The sequence below is a fragment of the Lepisosteus oculatus genome, chromosome 14 (genome assembly GCF_040954835.1).
Source record: "Lepisosteus oculatus isolate fLepOcu1 chromosome 14, fLepOcu1.hap2, whole genome shotgun sequence".
Taxonomy (NCBI): domain Eukaryota; kingdom Metazoa; phylum Chordata; class Actinopteri; order Semionotiformes; family Lepisosteidae; genus Lepisosteus; species Lepisosteus oculatus.
The window spans coordinates 59,173,438-59,180,123 of NC_090709.1; positions in this window are offsets into that span (position 1 = coordinate 59,173,438).

The following is a 6,686-nucleotide window of genomic DNA, read 5'->3' on the forward strand; positions in this document are numbered from 1 at the left end:
TGAGAGGTAGTTTTAACACACTCCCTTGCGCACTTTTTAGTATGGTAATTGTGAGGCACTCCCCAGAGCAATCAAGCTAGAAGAAGGCGACAGACCTGCTCTTCAAGTAAAAAGTGAAGTTAAACTCATTCCTGGTGTTGTGTTCAACTGTGTTTAATATTGTAGCTCCCTCTCCCGGTGGTGAGGAGGAAGCGCACCTAGACACTCAGGGTACCACGAGGCAGGCTGGGAGTTGTAGCCGGGGAGAGTCTGAGGGTCAGCACGATGACCAGCCACTGACCCTGCTCATGTAAATACAGATACAGCCATTCAAAATGCGCGGGCGATACCACATTATTTTCCGGTACGCTGTACGCAGTCTACCGCAAGTTACCGGTAAATACCGCGAGTTACTGGTAAATACCACTAGTTACCGTAAATTCTCCTATAATACGACAAGCAAAATAATAGTATCCGGAATTTCCGCAAGGTGGAGCTAATAAAGCTCAACCTCTCATGTTTGAGCTGTCGCCATCAAAGTCTTTAACGAAGATATTACTAATAGTATTAATAATGAATGACCTTGGACAAGCTGTAAGTGTAAACTCAAAGTATTGCCCTGGTCAACATTCTTTTTTTCATTGACCGTCTTTGTAAAAGTAACACCACAGCATTTCGCAATCACGCATTTGTTTCCAATCATGCAAAGTACAGTAATTTTTGAGAATCGATTCACCATGCCTTTCACATGCTCATAAAAGAGATTGATTTAGGAACATAAACATATTGCCGTATGCAAACTGTACTGTATACAGTATGTACAGATGCAGCCATTCAAAATGGGTGAGGTATTTCGCGGCATACCCCGGTGGGTGTGTCGCAGTATCACGCAGTTCACGTGTGTCACGTGGCTAACTATCCAGCGTCGCCTTGTAAAACTGCCAGGGGGAGCTTAACCTCTCATATACAGCATTTGAGCCTTTAATTTTGAACTGTGTATTACAGCATGTTAATCATCAGTCATTAAAATGTTGGTATATTTTATGAAAGCAAGATTGCGCAGTTGGAAAAAAGTACACAACCTACCTTTATCAGAAATATTTATGCATCAAAGCCTTTACTGAAGATATTACTAATAGTATTAATAATGGATGACTTTGGACAAGCTGTATACTCAAAGTATAATTTCTTTAGCACATTTGTACAAGCACTTGGAATCTGTCCAAGCCATACTTTGTCAGGCATTTTGTTTTACTTCAACGGGCATAAAAACTTCCTTGCTTTTAACAGGGCGTTTCATAATTTCTAACTACGAAAATGATTTAAAATGTGACACCTATCATTCAACTAGAGCTTAAAATATCACAAGGATCCTTAAGAGCACGGCAAAGAGTGTATTAAAAGACACTTGTATTTATCAACGCTTTCTTTTCCGTATACCAGATTTTATGGAACCACTTCAGAGGGGTGTCAGCCAGTCAGATTCCAGGAATCGGCACTTTAAAGGAAACATATAACATACATGGTATTCCATTTCTCCCTAACGATTTTAAGCATCGAAGTATTTAACTAGCATGTGAAATAGCGTGTGAAAAAGTGGTAGTTTTAAGCTTTTCTGCTAATATAATATGGAATCGCATATCTAAAGAATTTGTGTGCTGCGACAGGGCTGTGTAGGGCTGTTTCACCTGCCTGTTCAAGCTACTGGTCTACTGGTCTAGGTGCGTGACTACCACCTGGCAGGTTGTGTGTTTGAATCCAGCTGGTGCTGGACTTTTCATTTTTATTTATTTATTTTTTAATCGCGTAACATAAACATATTACTGTATGCAAACTGTACTGTATACAGTATGTATATGTATTTTAATGTCTTAACTGTGCCCGTTTAAGTATTGAATATTCATATCTAATTTTACCACTGAAGGGAAATCTTAGTAGCTGAGCATAAAAAGAATAGGAGCATACTGCAACGCGTGTGAAGGCCATAAACTATATTAATTTTGGAACATAAACATACAGTATATGGCTGGTCTCGGTACTTTAAAGAAAACATACACGAAACATGGTTTCATTATGACCAGAATCGGTCTTGAGATATTTTTAACTTGATTTACAGTATTTGAGAGGTATGTCTTAACACCGATACTACAGTGCTTAAGTACTGCTCACGTATATGTTTCTAGGTTTATATTATGCATTTCATCCGGTCAAATTATTTTTGAGCAACTAATAAGAAGCTCGAAACGGTATGCGTTTTAGTTTCGTTTTGTGCTGGGACCCGTGGATTGATTAGAGATATCAAGTACATACAAGTCATTTTTTAAATGCTGTAGTTCGTCTTGAAAAAATGTACATCATCTATCAACAATTACACAGGTTCTGTTTCCATATTGCGGATTTTGGTTACGTAATATTATTTTCTAGATTTCACGTTGTGAATATATGATTTGGGCAAACAGAGCCGCAAAGAAGTACATTATAGGTTGTTGTTTTTTTTTTTTGCAGTTTTATCTAGAACAAGCGATGCTTAAACCTTTGTCTGATTCTTGTGAAACTATCCACACGACAGTTACAGTACCTAGGAGTTGACTTCAGTGATGTCACTGATGGGATGTTTCTAAAAATCCATCCTCTGTAAAACGTCTTCTCTAGTTGTCCTGCATATGTATTAGCTAATGAAGCTGTGTGTTCTGAGCCTGGATCTCTACATTTCTGTATGAACCAGCTTAGAGGGCTAAAGACAGCTTGTGTTTAAATTGAGTGTAAGGCAATTTATGCTTCTAAAGTCATGGTCAGCATTTATTATTGTACTGTGCTGTAAACTTGTTCTGTGCCAAGTCACATTATTTTATAGTGTTTTTATAGCGTTATCAAATCTGGTGGCGCTGTGTGTTAGTTTCCTGACTCCCATGTCACATGGTCTGTGATTGAAACCTGTAAAACCGGTTTAATTCGTCACAGCCAGCACTCCGGTTGTAAAGTAGAAGCAGGCGAGATTTCTAACGAAAAACACCTCCCCCTTCTTCAGGTGTGAGGGTCTTCTGCTCAGAATGAAACGCTAAAATGTAATGTAGGCTCTGAATGGGTTCAATTATGATTTGGGCTTGATTAAGGTCGCTGCCTTTCATCTAAAACCCTACTTGAATCCTTCTAAACTAAAAATCAGTGTTAGTGAGTTCTAAATAAAGAAGTATCCAGGTAACAGTGAAACGGGCGGACGGGGAGATCACCCGTTTTCCATGTAAATAGTTCCGCACCCCTTGGTGTTTCTCTCGCTCTCTCTCGGGTCACCTGATCATTAGCTCGAAAGATTTGAGTGCTTTGTGTTTATTCTAATGGTATTGGGGGCAGGGTGTGTGGGAACAGGTTTGGTTGAAATTGCATTGGAGATCTATGTTCTTCACACTTGAAACATTTTCTCTGAAAGCATTTTCTTCGCAGTTTAACCGATCTTGTTACAGCATGTTACAGTTTACTATTATTAACCATATTAATTTTAAGTGCTTAATGTAAAATCTTGTAAAAATATATTTTCATTGTTCAAATATACATTAAGTCTGACTAGCATATAATAAGTTAAATACAAAACTAAAGAAAAAATAGGGTTAAATATAATTCAAAATATTTTGCTAACAATGTTAACTGTTTATGAATAATAAAATGTATTAACTAAGGAGTAGGATGGCACAGCTGTTAGTATGTTTTTTGTTTTGTTTCTTTTTCATAAATACAACAGTAGTACCTGATGTCTCAGTGGCTTTCAAAATTAAATTATGCATGCAAACCTGTGAACTAGAAAGATAACTAAGCTATCCATCCATTTATAATGGTGGCAAAGTGGTTAGCATTGCTATCTTGCAGCACTGGGGTCCTAGGTTCAATTCCTGCCATCCTGTGTGTGTGGGGTTTACATGTTCTCTCTGGGTTACATGGTTTTTCTCCATATGTGTGATATGACTCCCTCTTGCACTCCAAAACATACTGGTAAGTTAATTGGTTTATGGGAAAACTGGCCCTGGTGTGTGTGTGTTTGTGTCTGTCTGTCCTGTGATGGACTGGCACTATGTCCAGGGTGTATTCTGCCTTGTGTCCCTTGCTTACTGGGATAGGCTCCAAATCCTCTGTACTGGATAATGAGATTAGAAATGGAAGTAAAGGCACTGTGTGGATGGAACCATACACAGTGTTAGAAACCCACTATGAAATGCCAGCATCTCACTGAGAATAAAACATTTTATAGTGCTGGCTTAAGGAAACAGCCTTTCCACCTCTCTTGCACATCAGTATCCATACCTAGTTATTTAAACAAATTGCCTCTAATTATAAACATCTTAATATGCTGGCTCTGTGGATCCGCATCAGCTATGTTTGCCCATTCCTTCAATTCATGTGCATCCAACACACAGTTCAATGCCAGCAACTACACATAATCTAAAATACAATCCTTATTTCAGTATCTATGTAAACATATAGTCTGTTAACTTCATCATCTTCATCAAAAGTATGCGTAACCCCATTAGGAAGTGCTCTTGTTATAAATGCACATCCTGTTCACTGGGGAAATTAAATCCACACTGAGCAATCTTCAATATGTTCAGAATATGACAGCAAGAATCCTATCAGGGATGCATTACACCTGTTTTCAAGTCCTTGCACTGGTTACCTATCAGATTTCGAGTCAACTTCAAAATCCTTATCCTCCTTATATACTGTCCTACAACTGTTATTATTGATCTCCGAATTATTGTACTTGACATGACATCATTCAGCCCTTCCTGAACGTCTATGACAGGCAGAGAGAGTGCTGTTTCTGGTGCGATCTTTTGCAGCTGACATTTCACTGTTTTAAACGAACAAGAAATTAGATTGCTCATAAATCACTTATTCTTTATAAACACAGCGTAGTTGCCCTCCGAAAATCCTCTTTTTCTTGTTCGTTTTAGAGACCTTGATCGAAACTGATTTTAGATGTCAGAAAGGATTTATTTTCTCTGTATTTCCTACATTGCTTTGTCGAGATTTTAACTTTATATCTAACTTTATATCTAGGCTCAGATTTCAACTATAAATCGTACAGTAATTAATAGCAGTAAATAATGATGTTTATACATAAAAAAGTCATGCCTTGGAGTATAGACCCCCAAAGGAATGCCATAGACTCAAACTGCAAAATAAACACATACAGAAAGAAAGTATTTGTATTGTAATTGCAAATCTTGGTACTGTATGAGTGATTGGTATGACTTTCCTCATTAGAAATCTCTTATTAGAATTTAAATTTCTCTGTAACTCCAGGTCAGAACAGAAAAATTGTACCTGCCTTAAGGAGTTTACGATTATGAAAAATAGAAGGATAAGCATGATACGTATGTCTTCTGTCATTTTCTAAGTCATGTTACTGAGCACCAAATCTTATTGAGAATATGAATCCATTTAAGGTTTATACCATTAAAGTAACGGTTTATTCCATGCTGAAAATGTTTGTACCAGACTTTTTTGAGGCCTGTTTAATTGTGTCTGAAGTCTGATGTTGTAAATTTTATTGTTAAAGAGATCCATGAAAATGTCACTACTAAAGTTAGCTGGTACTGTTGGTATTGTAAGTGGCAAGTAGAGCTCATATTTTAGATTTTGTGTAGTTGCTAGCGTTGAACTGTGTGTTGGATGCACATGAATTGAAGGAATGGGCAAACATAGCTGATGCGGATCCACAGAGCCAGCATATTAAGATGTTTATAATTAGAGGCAATTTGTTTAAATAACTAGGTTTGGATACTGATGTGCAAGAGAGGTGGAAAGGCTGTTTCCTTAAGCCAGCACTATAAAATGTTTTATTCTCAGTGAGATGCTGCCATTTCATAGTGGGTTTCTGGGTTTCTTCAGTGCCTTTACTTCCATCCATTTCTAATCTCTTTATCCAGTACAGAGGATTTGGAGCCTATCCCAGTAAGCGACGGACACAAGGCAGAATACACCCTGGACATAGCGCCAGTCCATCACAGGACAGACAGACACAAACACACACACACCAGGGCCAGTTTAAATCTAACCTCAGAACCTTTCTTTTCAGAAGACTTAGTGTCTGTATCTGCTTCATTTTCTAATTTTGGTAGCACCTCTAACTCTAATTTCTTATATGCATTTACTTTGTAATCTGTGGTCCTTTTATCTGTTTTTACATCTACTGTATTGCTTTGAGATGCCAACTTTAATGGTGATATATCAAATAAAGTTTTTTTATTATTGTTATAGGGAAACATGATCAGATTTTCCCTGGTTCAGAAAAAAAGATCTAAAGTATACTAGTTTGTCACTCTTCTCATTCCCTTTGCTAAATGACTTTAAATACTAATCTGATCAATCTAACTGCCAGTTTTCTGTGCTTTCTCTATCCTGCTAGATTTGCAATTATTCTGAAAATTTTCATCTTGAAATAACTCATTTCTAAATACCTTTTTCACTGTTAACATCTTGCAGCAACTCTGCCACAAAATATACACTCTGACAGTTCATCCTGCTACCAACATTAAATAAAACAAATCTTAAGATTTCTATATTTATGTCTTTATTTAGTGGTTTCATTAGTGACAAAGGCTAAACTTTCTTGGAAAAATGTATTTTATGTGTTGCGGAAAAAACTGACTTGCTTTAACAAAATATGTTTACAAATCCTTTCACCTGGCATTTTCGTAGTTAGAAATTATGGA